Here is a 17,070-nt window from a genome sequence, read left to right on the forward strand (position 1 = left end):
TATGACTTCCGGGTGGCGGCGGTCAACACCATTGGTAGAGGTCCAGCCAGCGACTCTGTAGAGGCCAGAACAGCAGAACAGGCTCCGTCGTCACCACCACGACAGGTCAATCATTTATTTGTATTCATTAATCAGCTGTCATAACAGCAGCCGAACAGGCTGTCGTATCACTACAACAGGTTAGAGGATGTTGATCTATCATAACAACAGTAGAACAATCCTCTCCTTAACCCCCATGACAGGTTAGTAGATCAGCCCTTTCCCTAGACCCCCATGACAGGTTAGTAGAGGTTAGTAGATCAGTCCACTCCCTAACCCCCATGACAGGTTAGTAGATCAGTCCTCTCCTTAACCCCCATGACAGGTTAGTAGAGGTTAGTAGATCAGTCCTCTCTTAACCCCCCTAGTCCTCTCCCTAGACCCCCATGACAGGTTAGTAGATCAGTCCTCTCCTTAACCCCCATGACAGGTTAGTAGATCAGTCCCTCCCTAACCCCCATGACAGGTTAGTAGAGGTTAGTAGATCAGTCCTCTCCCTAACCCCCATGACAGGTTAGTAGAACAGTCCTCTCCTTAACCCCCATGACAGGTTAGTAGATCAGTCCTCTCTCTAACCCCCATGACAGGTTAGTAGATCAGTCCTCTCCTTAACCCCCATGACAGGTTAGTAGATCAGTCCTCTCCCGAACCCCCCTGACAGGTTAGTAGATCAGTCCTCTCCTAACCCCCATGACAGGTTAGTTAGTCCTCTCCTTAACCCCCATGACAGGTTAGTAGATCAGTTACCCCCATGACAGGTAGTAGATCAGTCCTCTCCTTAACCCCCATGACAGGTTAGTAGAGGTTAGTAGAGTCCTCTCCTTAACCCCCATGACATGTTAGTAGATGTTAGTAGACCCCCATGACAGGTTAGTAGAGGTTAGTAGATCAGTCCTCTCCCTAACCCCATGACATGACAGGTTAGTAGATCAGTCCCTCCTAACCCCCATGACAGGTTAGTAGATCACTTAACCCCCATGACAGGTTAGTAGAGAGGTTAGTAGATCAGTCCTCTCCCTAACCCCCATGACAGGTTAGTAGAACTAGGTTAGTAGATCAGTCCTCTCTCTAACCCCCATGACCCATGACAGGTTAGTAGATCAGTCCTCTCCTTAACCCCCATGACAGGTTAGTAGATCAGTCCTCTCCCTAACCCCCCTGACAGGTTAGTAGATCAGTCCTCTCCTTAACCCCCATGACAGGTTAGTAGAGGTTAGTAGATCAGTCCTCTCCCTAACCCCCATGACAGGTTAGTAGAACAGTCCTCTCCTTAACCCCCATGACAGGTTAGTAGATCAGTCCTCTCCCTAACCCCCATGACAGGTTAACCCCCTGACAGGTTAGATCAGTCCTCTCCTAACCCCCATGACAGGTTAGTAGATCAGTCCTCTCCCTAACCCCCATGACAGGTTAGGTTAGATCAGTCCTCTCCTAACCCCCATGACAGGTTAGTAGATCAGTCCTCTCCCCCCCATGACAGGTTAGTAGATCAGTCCCCTCTAACCCCCATGACAGGTTAGTAACCCCCATGACAGGTTAGTAGATCAGTCCTCTCCTTAACCCCCATGACAGGTTAGTAGATCAGTCCCCCTTAACCCCCATGACAGGTTAGTAGATCAGTCCTCTCCTTAACCCCCATGACAGGTTAGTAGATCAGTCCTCTCCTCTAACCCCCATGACAGGTTAGTAGATCAGTCCTCTCTCTAACCCCCATGACAGGTTAGTAGATCAGTCCTCTCCTAACCCCCATGACAGGTTAGTAGATCAGTCCTCTCCCTAACCCCCATGACAGGTTAGTAGATCAGTCCTCTCCCTAACCCCCATGTCAGGTTAGTAGATCAGTCCTCTCCTTAACCCCCATGACAGGTTAGTAGATCAGTCCTCTCCCTAACCCCCATGACAGGTTAGTAGATCAGTCCTCTCCCCAACTGGTTCATAATGTGTCTGCTATCTTCATGTTGTTTCTGGTTCATAATGTGTCTGCTATCTTCATAATGTGTCTGCTATCTTCATAATGTGTCTGCTATCTTCATGTTGTTTCTGGTTCATAATGTGTCTGCTATCTTCATAATGTGTCTGCTATCTTCATAATGTGTCTGCTATCTTCATAATGTGTCTGCTATCTTCATAATGTGTCTGCTATCTTCATAATGTGTCTGCTATCTTCATAATGTGTCTGCTATCTTCATAATGTGTCTGCTATCTTCATAATGTGTCTGCTATCTTCATAATGTGTCTGCTATCTTCATAATGTGTCTGCTATCTTCATAATGTGTCTGCTATCTTCATAATGTGTCTCTATCTTCATAATGTGTCTGCTATCTTCATAATGTTGTTTCTGGTTCTGTCTGCTATCTTCATAATGTGTCTGCTATCTTCATAATGTGTCTGCTATCTTCATAATGTGTCTGCTATCTTCATAATGTGTCTGCTATCTTCATAATGTGTCTGCTATCTTCATAATGTGTCTGCTATCTTCATAATGTGTCTGCTATCTTCATAATGTGTCTGCTATCTTCATAATGTGTCTGCTATCTTCATAATGTGTCTGCTATCTTCATGTTGTTTCTGGTTCATAATGTGTCTGCTATCTTCATGTTGTTTCTGGTTCATAATGTGTCTGCTATCTTCATAATGTGTCTGCTATCTTCATGTTGTTTCTGGTTCATAATGTGTCTGCTATCTTCATAATGTGTCTGCTATCTTCATAATGTGTCTGCTATCTTCATAATGTGTCTGCTATCTTCATAATGTGTCTGCTATCTTCATAATGTGTCTGCTATCTTCATAATGTGTCTGCTATCTTCATAATGTGTCTGCTATCTTCATGTTGTTTCTGGTTCATAATGTGTCTGCTATCTTCATAATGTGTCTGCTATCTTCATGTTGTTTCTGGTTCATAATGTGTCTGCTATCTTCATGTTGTTTCTGGTTCATAATGTTTCTGCTATCTTCATAATGTGTCTGCTATCTTCATAATGTGTCTGCTATCTTCATAATGTGTCTGCTATCTTCATGTTGTTATGTTTTAATCAGCACAACATCAGGCTCTGGAGCTGCAGTTTTCCTTCCCCTTCAACACTTTAGATAAAAAGTGTTGTCTCTGTCTCTTATATAATGTCAGGGTTATTATGGGGAGCTTATCCAGCATAGCAGAGGATGTGGTAGGATATATCCTACCCAGGAAAGTGTGTTGAGATGTTACGGGTTTGATTTGGTTTGAGTTCAAATCTTGAGGTCGTATGCTGTGTGTTTTGCAAGTGAATCTTTTTCAATAAAGTTTGATTTGACTTGTTGCACACACACACACACACACACACACAGAGAGAGAGAGAGAGAGAGAGAGAGAGAGAGAGAGAGAGAGAGAGAGAGAGAGAGACATCCTAAACAGAACAGTGGTATTAGAGTTGATTAATCTAGCGAATTCTGTTTTGCTTGTTTGTCATCGGTCCAGGTCAGAGGTCGTATGCTGAGTACCACCACAGCTATAATCCACTGGGATGGACCTGAGGAGGCTAACGGGCAGGTGGTGGGATACAGAGTCTACTATACAGACGACAACACACTGCAAGTCAACCAAGTCAACCAGGTAGGGTCAGGGGGGGGTGTAGGGTCAGTGTGTGTGTGTGTGGGGGGGTGTAGGGTCAGTGGGGGGGGGTGTAGGGTCAGTGTGTGTGTGTCCATATCTACGTTATTTACCCCTTCCTCTCCTCTCTCTATGCCTCTCTCTCCACCCTCCTCTCTCTCTCTCCACCCTCCTCCTCTCTCTCTCTCCACCCTCCTCCTCTCGCTCTCTCTCCACCCTCCTCCTCTCTCTCTCTCTCTCTCTCCACCTCCACCCTCCTCTCTCTCTCCTCTCCTCCTCCTCCTCTCTCTCTCCTCTCTCCTCCCTCCTCTCTCTCTCCACCCTCCTCCTCTCTCTCTCTCTCCACCCCCTCCTCTCTCCGCTCTCTCTCTACCCTCCTCTCTCTCTCTCTCTCTCTCTCTCTCTCTCTCTCTCTCTCTCTCTCCACCCTCCTCTCTCTCTCTCTCCACCCTCCTCCTCTCTCTCTCTCCCCACCCTCCTCCTCCTCACCCTCCTCTCTCTCTCTCTCTCTCTCTCTCTCTCTCTCTCTCTCTCTCTCTCTCCACCCTCCTCTCCACCCTCCTCCTCTCGCCCCCCCAGTGGGAGAAGCTGATGGTTCGTGGTGTGAACTTCATCACCATACAGAGTCTGACCCCTAATAAGACCTATTACATCAGAGTCCTGGCCTTCACCTCTGTAGGAGACGGACCTCTCTCCCAGGACCTGCAGATCATAGCCAAGACTGGAGGTACAGGGGGGGCCTGGTGGGTGTCCGGGTTGGAGGGGGGGGGGTTGTGTGATGCAGTCAATGAAGTAGCCAGCTACAGTGCGTAAAGGTTAGTAGTCTGATTCATCTGATGCAGTCAATGAAGCAGCCAGCTACAGTATGTAAGGGTTAGTAGTCTGCTATTTGGCTGGCAGCTGGTTCACTGTGTGTCTCCTGTGGGTCTTCTACTGTAGTTGGTTTCTGACATACTGTTGTCCTTCACTCTACAGGGTTTCTGACATAGTCCTTCACTCTACAGGGTTCCAGACATAGTCCTTCACTCTACAGGGTTCCTGACATAGTCCTTCACTCTACAGGGTTTCTGACATAGTCCTTCACTCTACAGGGTTTCTGACATACTGTAGTCCTTCACTCTACAGGGTTTCTGACATAGTCCTTCACTCTACAGGGTTTCTGACATAGTCCTTCACTCTACAGGGTTTCTGACATAGTCCTTCACTCTACAGGGTTTCTGACATAGTCCTTCACTCTACAGGGTTCCTGACATAGTCCTTCACTCTACAGGGTTCCTGACATAGTCCTTCACTCTACAGGGTTTCTGACATACTGTAGTCCTACTGTAGTCCTTCACTACAGGGTTTCTACAGGGTTCCTGACATAGTCCTTCACTCTACAGGGTTTCTGACATACTGTAGTCCTTCACTCTACAGGGTTTCTGACATAGTCCTTCACTCTACAGGGTTTGACATAGTCCTTCACTCTACAGGGTTTCTGACATAGTCCTTCACTCTACAGGGTTCCTGACATAGTCCTTCACTCTACAGGGTTTCTGACATACTGTAGTCCTTCACTCTACAGGGTTTCTGACATAGTCCTTCACTCTACAGGGTTCCTGACGTAGTCCTTCACTCTACAGGGTTTCTGACATAGTCCTTCACTCTACAGGTTTCTGACGTAGTCCTTCACTCTACAGGGTTTCTGACATACTGTAGTCCTTCACTCTACAGGGTTTCTGACATAGTCCTTCACTCTCCAGGGTTCCTGACGTAGTCCTTCACTCTACAGGGTTCCTGACATAGTCCTTCACTCTACAGGGTTTCTGACATACTGTAGTCCTTCACTCTACAGGGTTTCTGACATACTGTAGTCCTTCACTCTACAGGGTTTCTGACATAGTCCTTCACTCTACAGGGTTCCTGACATAGTCCAGTAGTGTATTGTGGGTAATGTAGTCCCTCTCTCACCAGTAGTGTATTATGGGTAATGTAGTCCCACTCTCCAGTAGTGTATTGTGGGTAATGTAGTATATCCTCTCTCCCAGTTCCGTCCCAGCCATCAGACTTCAAAGGAGAGGCCAAGTCAGAGACCAGTATATTGTTGTCATGGGTAGCTCCTCCACAGAGTGGGCCTGAAAACCTGATCACTGGATATGAACTGGTATACAGGAGGTCTGGTGACAACGAAGAGGTAAGAGATATATTTGTAGATTAGTTAAACCCCGTTTCTTAAACCCATAGAGCTCAGTTGCTTTTCACAAAGTCTCAATATACTTTCATCTTTACAATCCACTGGGACCTTTCTGTGGTGATTTATAAACTCAGCAAAAAAGAAATGGCCCTTTTTCTGGACCCTGTCTTTCAAAGATAATTCCTAAAAATCCAAATAACTTCACAGATCTTCATTGTAAAGGGTTTAAACACTGTTTCCAATGCTTGTTCAATGAACCATAAACAATTAATGAACCATAAACAATTAACCTGTGGAACGGTCGTTAAGAGACTAACAGCTTACAGACGGTAGGCAATTAAGGTCACAGTTATGAAAACTTAGGACACTAAAGAGGCCTTTCTACTGACTGTGAAAAACACCAAAAGAAAGATGCCAGGGTCCCTGCTCATCTTCCTGAACATGCCTTAGGCATACTGCATGGAGGCATGACAACTGCAGATGTGGCCAGGGCAATAAATTACAATGTCCGTACTGTGAGACGCCTAAGACTCTACAGGGAGACAGGATGGACAGCTGGTCGTCCTCGCAGTGGCAGACCATGTGTAACAACATCTGCACAGGATCGGTACATCCAAACATCACACCTACGAGACAGGTACAGGATGGCAACAGCAACTGCCCGATATACACCAGGAATGCACAATCCCTCCATCAGTGCTCAGACTGTCCGCAATAGGCTGAGAGAGGCTGGACTGAGGGCTTGTAGGCCTGATGTAAAGGCAGGTCCTCATCAACCTCGCCTATGGGCACAAACCCACCATCGCTGGACCAGACAGGACCGGCAACAACGTCGCCTATGGGCACAAACCCACCATCGCTGGACCAGACAGGACTGGCAACAACGTCGCCTATGGGCACAAACCCACCGTCGCTGGACCAGACAGGACTGGCAACAACGTCGCCTATGGGCACAAACCCACCGTCGCTGGACCAGACAGGACTGGCAACAACGTCGCCTATGGGCACAAACCCACCGTCGCTGGACCACCGTCGCTGGACCAGACAGGACTGGCAACAACGTCGCCTATGGGCACAAACCCACCGTCGCTGGACCAGACAGGACTGGCAACAACGTCGCCTATGGGCACAAACCCACCGTCGCTGGACCAGACAGGACTGGCAACAACGTCGCGCTATGGGCACACAAACCCACCGTCGCTGGACCAGACAGGAGCCAACAACATCGCCTATGGGCACAAACCCACCGTCGCCTGGGCACAAACCCACCTCGCTGGACCAGACAGGACTGGCAACAACGTCGCCTATGGGCACAAACCCACCGTCGCTGGACCAGACAGGGGCAACAAATGGGCACAAACCCACCGTCGCTGGACCAGACAGGACTGGCAACAACGTCGCCTATGGGCACAAACCCACCGTCGCTGGACCAGACAGGACTGGCAACAACTATGGGACTGGCAACAACGTCGCCATGGGACCGTCGCTGGACCAGACAGGACTGGCAACAACGTCGCCTATGGGCACAAACCCACCGTCGCTGGACCAGACAGGACTGGCAACAACGTCGCCTATGGGCACAAACCCACCGTCGCTGGACCAGACAGGACTGGCAAAAAGTGCTCTTCCCCGGGTGATGGTCAGATTCGCATTTATCATTGAAGGAATGAGCGTTACATCGAGGCCAGTCCTCTGGAGCAGATCGATTTGGAGGTGGAGGGTCTGTCATGGTCTGGGGCGGTGTGTCACAGCATCATCGGACTGAGCTTGTTGTCATTGCAGGTAATCTCAATGCTGTGCGTTACAGGGAAGCCATCCTCCTCCCTCATGTGGTACCCTTCCTGCAGGCTCATCCTGACATGAACCTCCAGCATGACAATGCCACCAGCCATACTGCTCATTCTGTGTGGGATTTCCTGCAAGACAGGAATGTCAGTGTTCTGCCATGGCCAGCGAAGAGCCCGGATCTCAATCCTATTGAGCACGTCTGGGACCTGTTGGATCGGAGCGTGAGGGCTAGGGCCATTCCCCCCAGAAATGTCTGGGAACTTGCAGGTGCCTTGGTGGAAGAGTGGGGTAACATCTCACAGCAAGAACTGGCAAATCTGGTGCAGTCCATGAGGAGGAGATGCCCTGCAGTACTTAATGCAGCTGGTGGCCACACCAGATACTGACTGTTACTTTTGATTTTGACCCCTTATCCCTCTGTCTACCTGTTACACCTTCCACCTTAACCCTCTGTCTACCTGCTACACCTTCCAACTTAACCCTCTGTCTACCTGCTACACCTTCCACCTTATCCCTCTGTCTACCTGCTACACCTTCCACCTTAACCCTCTGTCTACCTGCTACACCTTCCACCTTAACCCTCTGTCTACCTGCTACACCTTCCACCTTATCCCTCTGTCTACCTGCTACACCTTCCACCTTAACCCTCTGTCTACCTGCTACACCTTCCACCTTAACCCTCTGTCTACCTGCTACACCTTCCACCTTAACCCTCTGTCTACCTGCTACACCTTCCACCTTAACCCTCTGTCTACCTGCTACACCTTCCACCTTAACCCTCTGTCTACCTCTACTCCTCCACCTTCCCTCTGTCTACCTCTACACCTTTTAACCCTCTGTCTACCTGCTACACCTTCCACCTTAACCCTCCATCTCTCTCTCTCCTCCATCTCTCTTTCTCTCTCTTTTTCTCTCTCTCTCTCTCTCCTCCATCTCTCTCTATCTCTCTATTTTTCTCTCTCTCTCTCCTCCATCTCTCTCTCTCCTCCATCTCTCTCTCTCCTCCATCTCTCTCTTTCTCTCTCTTTTTTTCTCTCTCTCTCTCTCTTTTTTTCTCTCTCTCTCTCTAGAAGAAGCTGAATTTTGACCCCGCCTCCTCCTACCTTATAAAGAATTTGAAGCCATTCTCCTCCTACACCTTCCAGCTGGCAGCACGTAGCAAACACGGCATCGGAGCGTATACCAACGAGGTTACCACAGATACACCACAGACACGTATGTCCCTACCTACACTACTACTACTGCTGGTACTGCTCTACCAGAGGTAGAATCTGGATTAAGCACAACTCATTATGTCATCTATCAGATACTATAGGGACCAGAGGTAGAATCTGGATTAAACACAACTCGTTATGTCATCTATCAGATACTATAGGGACCAGAGGTAGAATCTGGATTAAACACAACTCATTATGTCATCTATCAGATACTATAGGGACCAGAGGTAGAATCTGGATTAAACAGACCTCATATGTCATCTATCAGATACTCTGAGGACCAGAGTTGTAATCTGGATTAAACCGACCTCTAATGTCATCTATCAGGTACTCTGAGGACCAGAGTTATAATCCGGATTAAACAGACCTCTAATGTCATCTATCAGATACTCTGAGGACCAGAGTTGTAATCTGGATTAAACCGACCTCTAATGTCATCTATCAGATACTCTGAGGACCAGAGTTATAATCCGGATTAAACCGACCTCTAATGTCGTCTATCAGATACTCTGAGGACCAGAGTTGTAATCTGGATTAAACCAACCTCTAATGTCGTCTATCAGATACTCTGAGGACCAGAGTTATAATTTGTATTAAACAGACCTCATATGTCATGGAATCACAAGATACAATTTGTGGAGAATAAAATCAACAGAATAAGATGACTTTATACAGTGAAACAATAGGTAAATATTTACAATTTATTCTTTAGATGTATATCTTTGTTTTTTTTTCAAACTTCCATGAGTCTGAAGTCTGTCAGTCATTTAGGGCTACAGTTTAAGGTAAGGTGATCACAACGCACAAAGTAGTTCAGCAGTTAGAGATGTGAAGTGGATCAGTCTGGGGAGAAGCACTGAGTCTGATAGAATGGGTTGGAGTGAGACTCAAGTCAAGGTAGGTTACGTGTTACACGTTGTCCCAGAGACTCAGTCCAGTGTCCTTTCTGTTGTTTCCTCCTTTATAACTCATCGTTCTGCTTCACTTCTTTTCAGTTGACAACATTTTCTATCCAAACACATTTTGAATAGAGAGGGGTGTTAAATTACCATAACTTTCCCAAACTTTCCCCAAACCAGGATTTCTGGAAAACCTGGACATTTTGGGAAAGTTACCTACATTTTGCAACCCTGGATTTGGCGTTTTGCACCTGTGCTTGTCTTCTGGTCATTTGTCTTTCTAGAAAACGTCGGTTCTAGACTTTTATTTTCATTTTGTGTTTTTTTTTTTTGTCCCCTTTTTTTTCCTTTTCTGTCTCGTCTGTTGGTTCTGTCACCATCTTCCACTAAACACCTCACTACCTCACCAACCAATCACATCCACCGAACAACCCGTGCTTCCTCAAACCTGGCCAATCAGAACCCTCGGCCCCACCCCAGGAAGTCACATGCTCCAGCCCCAACTCCACCAGCATCCTGGTAAGTTGGGCTCCGCCCCTGGCGGAATTCCAGAACGGAATCATAACGGGATATTCCATCCAGTATTCTGTCACGGAACGGGACAACAGGACTTCCCAGCAAGTCAGCCGAATTCCACCGGGAAGCTCTCCGTACCTTCTGGAAAACCTGGAGAAATGGACTGAGTATGGAATCACGGTCAGAGCCCTGACGGAAGCCGGAGAAGGACCAGAGAGTCTACAACTACTAGTACGCACCGAAGAAGATGGTATGTCCCAAACCTTTCCCTGCCTGTTGGTACTAAACACCCCTATCCTTGGTGAAAATGGTTTGCCCCACTAACAATGCCACCACCTGAGAACCTCTAGCCGGTAGGGTGCATCCCAAACGGCATCCTATTCCCAGCAACCCTAGCTGTGTTTTCTCCTTGACCTTCATTCTAAGAAAGAAACCTCCCCTGGCTATACCTCTACACAGTCATTTCATTCTACAATCCTGCCTTTTTTCTTCTCTCTTCTCTCCCTGTACCAGAGGGGGGTTGATGCAGTGTATCCCACTGACAATGCCCTTTTGAACAATAATAGACAGCCCTGCGGTTGTGTCACTAAATACCCCTACATGAGGGGAATAATAGTACGCTCCATTAACCATGCCCCTGTGAACTGCTGCTGAACCCTATGGCTTAAACCATCTCTGTAAAAGGGGGAGGGGGATTCCACCTAGCCCTCAGTCTTTCCTTTCAACCCTGACTCGTCATGCTGAAGTTAACTTTACCTCTACAGAGCTGAACCTTTTTCTTGGTATGTGTTTGTATTGTACCTTCCTCTGTATAACTGAGGTTATATGATGTTCTGGGAACCACAGCCCCTTAGGATTCCTTGTATCGTCTGATCTCCCCTCTCTATTTTCCATTCACTCTCGCTCTCTGAATGTCAGGCCAGTTTTTCAGGCCGTCTTTTGGTGCTTTTTGGTGCTTTCATCTCTTATATATTTATTGACATTTTGAACAGAACCCCAAAAAGCTTTCAACCCACCAACCTATCCTACCTCCAAACGCTCACCTCCCCCGGAGTATCTAAACCATCTAAGAGCCACCACAACTTTTGAACCCTGACCCTTGACCTCGACCTATCCCACAATGCATTTCCAGTTCCCAGTGGTCCTCCGCGCGACGTGGCGTCGGAGGCGGTGAACTCATCAGCAGTCAGGGTGGTGTGGCGGGCACCAGCCGTGGAGCGGCAACATGGTCAGGTCAGAGGTTACCAGGTCCACTACATGAAGATGAACTATGGAGAACCCGCTGGACCCAACCTCATCAAGGATATACTCCTAGACGACTCACAGGTAACAATGGAAGACAACTCAGACAGGTTGAATAGAATATTGATATAGAATGGAACGTTGATATAGAATGGAACGTTGATATAGAATGGAACGTTGATATAGAATGGAACGTTGATATAGAATGGAACGTTGATATAGAATGGAATGTTGGATTAGAATGTAATGTTGGATTAGAATGGAATGTTGAAATAGAATGGAATGTTGATATAGAATGGAACGTTGATATAGAATGGAACGTTGATATAGAATGGAACGTTGATATAGAATGGAACGTTGATATAGAATGGAACGTTGAAATAGAATGTAATGTTGGATTAGAATGTAATGTTGGATTGGAATGGAATGTTGAAATAGAATGGAATGTTGGATTAGAATGGAATGTTGGATTAGAATGGAATGTTGAAATAGAATGGAATGTTGGATTAGAATGGAATATTGGATTAGAATGGGATGTTGAAATAGAATGGAATGTTGAAATAGAATGGAATGTTGGATTCGAATGGAATGTTGAAATAGAATGGAATGTTGGAATCGAATGGAATGTTGAAATAGAATGGAATGTTGGATTAGAATGGAATGTTGAAATATAATGGAATGTTGGATTAGATTAGAATGTTGGAATAGAATGGAATGTTGGATTAGAATGGAATGTTGGATTAGAATGGAATGTTGAAATAGAATGAAATGTTGAAATAGAATGTAACATTTAGATGTATCTGAAAACCCTACTGGAGAGAGACTGATTGCTCAGAATTAAAAATATTTTTTATGAATAATATATATTATATATTTTACAATATATTATAAAATATGAGACTAATGTAAAAAAAATGTTTTTTTCTCTCTTTGCTCCCTGCTTCGTTCTGTCGTTTAGTGGGAATACAATGAATCAGCAGAATATGTAAGTATATCTGTGATCTGGTATCTAAAAAAAGTATTCATTTATGCTGCTGTCTTGACCTGTGTTAAGGTCCCATGGATTACTAGAAAAAATGATGGAATGGAACACAGCCTAGAATGGAACTATGGAATGGGATACAGTCTAGAATGAAACTATGGAATGAGATACAGCCTAGAATGGAGCTATGGAATGAGATACAGCCTAGACTGGAACTATGGAATGAGATACAGCCTAGAATGGAACTATGGAATGCGACACAGCCTAGAATGGAACAATGGAATGAGATACAGCCTAGAATGGAACAATGGAATGAGATACAGTCTAGAATGGAACTATGAAATGAGATACAGTCTAGAATGGAACTATGGAATGAGATACAGTCTAGAATGGAACTATGGAATGAGATACAGCCTAGAATGGAACTATGGAATGAGATACAGCCTAGAATGGAACTATGGAATGAGATACAGCCTAGAATGGAACTATGGAATGAGATACAGCCTAGAATGGAACTATGGAATGAGATACAGCCTAGAATGGAACTATGGAATGGGATCAGCGTAGAATGGAACTATGGAATGGGATCAGCGTAGAATGGAACTATGGAATGGGACACAGACTAGAATGGAACTATGGAATGACATACAGCCTAGAATAGAACTATGGAATGAGATACAGCCTAGAATGGAACTATGGAATGAGATACAGTCTAGAATGAAACTATGGAATGAAGTAGAATGGAACTATGGAATGGAGTAGAATGGAACTATGGAATGAAGTAGAATGGAACTATGGAATGGAGTAAAATAGACCTCTGGAATGAAGTAGAATGGAACTATGGAATGGAGTAGAATGGAACTATGGAATGGAGTAGAATAGAACTATGGAATGGAGTAGAATAGAACTATGGAATGGGACACAGCCTAGAATGGAACTATGGAATGAAGTAGAATGGAACTATGTAATGAATGGACCTATGGAATGAAGTAGAATGGAACTATGTAATGAAGTAGAATTGAACTATGGAATGGAGTAAAATGGAACTATGGAATGGAGTAGAACAGAACTATGTAATGGAGTAAAATGGAACTATGTAATGAAGTAGAATGGAACTATGTAATGATGTAGAATGGAACTATGGAATGGAGTAGAATGGAACTATGGAATGGAGTAGAATGGAACTATGGAATGAAGTAGAATGGAACTATGGAATGAAGTAGAATGGAATGGATGGAACTAGTAAAATGGAATGGTAGAATGGAACTGTGGAGTAGAATGGAACTATGGAATGGAGTAGAATGGAACGATGGAATGGAGTAGAATGGAACTATGTAATGAAGTAGAATGGAACTATGGAATGAAGTAGAATGGAACTATGGAATGGAGTAGAATGGAACTGTGGAATGAAGTAGAATGGAACTATGTAATGAAGTAAAATGGAACGGTGGAATGGAGTAGAATGGAACTATGTAATGGAGTAGAATGGAACTGTGGAATGAAGTAGAATGGAGATGATACTGTACAGGCCCATGTTGCTGTAGTAGGTGGTTCTGTAATACTGATGAGTTCTATCATCTGTAGGAGGTGGTTCTGTAATACTGAGTTCTATAATCTGTAGTAGGTGGTTCTGTAATACGGATGAGTTCTATCATCTGTAGGAGGTGGTTCTGTAATACTGAGTTCTATAATCTGTAGGAGGTGGTTCTGTAATACTGATGAGTTCTATAATCTGTAGGAGGTGGTTCTGTAATACTGAGTTCTATCATCTGTAGGAGGTGGTTCTGTAATACTGATGAGTTCTATAATCTGTAGGAGGTGGTTCTGTAATACTGATGAGTTCTATAATCTGTAGGAGGTGGTTCTGTAATACTGATGAGTTCTATAATCTGTAGGAGGTGGTTCTGTAATACTGAGTTCTATAATCTGTAGGAGGTGGTTCTGTAATACTGAGTTCTATAATCTGTAGGAGGTGGTTCTGTAATACTGATGAGTTCTATAATCTGTAGGAGGTGGTTCTGTAATACTGATGAGTTCTATAATCTGTAGGAGGTGGTTCTGTAATACTGATGAGTTCTATAATCTGTAGGAGGTGGTTCTGTAATACTGATGAGTTCTATAATCTGTAGGAGGTGGTTCTGTAATACTGATGAGTTCTATAATCTGTAGGAGGTGGTTCTGTAATACTGAGTTCTATAATCTGTAGGAGGTGGTTCTGTAATACTGATGAGTTCTATAATCTGTAGGAGGTGGTTCTGTAATACTGATGAGTTCTATAATCTGTAGGAGGTGGTTCTGTAATACTGATGAGTTCTACGTTCTATGTGTTCTGTAGGAGTTGGTTCTAGGGGAACTCCAGGCTGATACTGCCTACTCTGTGTCTGTGGGGGCGTACACCGCCAAGGGAGACGGGGCACGGAGCAAACCCCAAACGCTCTGCACTACCCTCCCACGTACGTACTTATCATGTACCATCCCAACATAATATAACAGGCAGTACAGACACAGCTACCCAGCCTGCTACTAGACACTGAGACAAATGTACTAAGGCTTCGCAGCCTTCTTTAGAGCAGTGATTCCTCTAAATGGGGGTCGCGAGCGTGAAACTCAAATTGAAAAAACCGACCATACGTATTTTAATAGGTCACATACAGAGCCTTCGGAACGTATTCAGACCCCTTTACTTATTGCACATTTTGTTACAGTCTTATTCTAAAATGGAGTAAATTGTTCTATTTCCTCAACAATCTACACACAATACCCCATAATGACATCACAATACCCCATAATGACATCACAATACCCCATAATGACATCACAATACCCCATAATGACATCACATTACCCATAATGACATCACAATACCCCATAATGACATCACAATACCCCATAATGACATCACAATACCCCATAATGACATCACATTACCCATAATGACATCACAATACCCCATAATGATAAAGCAAAAAACAGGTTTTAGAAATTTTTTAACATAAATTATATATTATATTTTTTTATGGAAATATCTCATTTACATAAGTATTCAGACCCTTTACTTAGTACTTTGTTGAAGCACTTTTGGCAGTGATTACAGCCTCGAGTCTTCTTGGGTATGACGCTACAAGCTTGGCACACCTGTATTTGGGGAGTTTCTCACATTCTTCTCTGCAGATCCTCTCAAGTTCTGTCAGGTTGGATGGGGAGCGTTGCTTTCAGGTCTCTCCAGAAATGTTTGATCGGGTTCAAGTCCAGCCTCTGGCTGGGCCACTCAAGGACATTCAGAGACTGTGTCCTGTGTGCTTAGGGTCATTGACCTGTTGGAAGGTGAACCTTTGCCCCAGTCTGAGGTCCTGAGCTCTGGAGCAGGTTTTCATCAAGGATCTCTCTGTACTTTGCTCCGTTCATCTTTGCCTTGATCCTGACTAGTCTCCCAGTCCCTGCCGCTGAAAAACATCCCCACAGCATGATGCTGCCACCACCATGCTTCACCATAAACAGGTCGGCCCTATTGTCCTGCTGTAGACAGGTCGGCCCTATTGTCCTGCTGTAGACAGGTCGGCCCTATTGTCCTGCTGTAGACAGGTCGGCCCTATGGTCCTGCTGTAGACAGGTCGGCCCTATTGTCCTGCTGCAGACAGGTCGGCCCTATTGTCCTGCTGTAGACAGGTCGGCCCTATTGTCCTGCTGTAGACAGGTCGGCCCTATTGTCCTGCTGTAGACAGGTCGGCCCTATTGTCCTGCTGTAGACAGGTCGGCCCTATTGTCCTGCTGTAGACAGGTCGGCCCTATTGTCCTGCTGTAGACAGGTCGGCCCTATTGTCCTGCTGTAGACAGGTCGGCCCTATGGTCCTGCTGCAGACAGGTCGGCCCTATGGTCCTGCTGTAGACAGGTCGGCCCTATTGTCCTGCTGCAGACAGGTCGGCCCTATTGTCCTGCTGTAGACAGGTCGGCCCTATTGTCCTGCTGTAGACAGGTCGGCCCTATGGTCCTGCTGTAGACAGGTCGGCCCTATTGTCCTGCTGTAGACAGGTCGGCCCTATGGTCCTGCTGTAGACAGGTCGGCCCTATGGTCCTGCTGTAGACAGGTCGGCCCTATGGTCCTGCTGTAGACAGGTCGGCCCTATTGTCCTGCTGTAGACAGGTCGGCCCTATTGTCCTGCTGTAGACAGGTCGGCCCTATTGTCCTGCTGTAGACAGGTCGGCCCTATGGTCCTGCTGTAGACAGGTCGGCCCTATTGTCCTGCTGTAGACAGGTCGGCCCTATTGTCCCTGTAGACAGGTCGGCCCTATTGTCCTGCTGTAGACAGGTCGGCCCTATTGTCCTGCTGTAGACAGGTCGGCCCTATTGTCCTGCTGTAGACAGGTCGGCCCTATTGTCCTGCTGTAGACAGGTCGGCCCTATTGTCCTGCTGCAGACAGGTCGGCCCTATTGTCCTGCTGTAGACAGGTCGGCCCTATGGTCCTGCTGTAGACAGGTCGGCCCTATTGTCCTGCTTTAGACAGGTCGGCCCTATGGTCCTGCTTAGACAGGTCGGCCCTATTGTCCTGCTGTAGACAGGTCGGCCCTATTGTCCTGCTGTAGACAGGTCGGCCCTATTGTCCTGCTGCAGACAGGTCGGCCCTATTG

At 45.8% G+C, this 17,070-nt stretch overlaps 1 pseudogene; it reads left to right on the forward strand.

The window, feature by feature from the left end:
• Positions 1-17,070, forward strand: part of LOC112240741 — a 163,639-nt pseudogene that overhangs the window by 94,984 nt on the left and 51,585 nt on the right.

Source organism: Oncorhynchus tshawytscha, unplaced genomic scaffold, assembly GCF_018296145.1.
Source record: "Oncorhynchus tshawytscha isolate Ot180627B unplaced genomic scaffold, Otsh_v2.0 Un_contig_2707_pilon_pilon, whole genome shotgun sequence".
In the NCBI taxonomy this organism is placed as follows: Eukaryota; Metazoa; Chordata; class Actinopteri; order Salmoniformes; family Salmonidae; genus Oncorhynchus; species Oncorhynchus tshawytscha.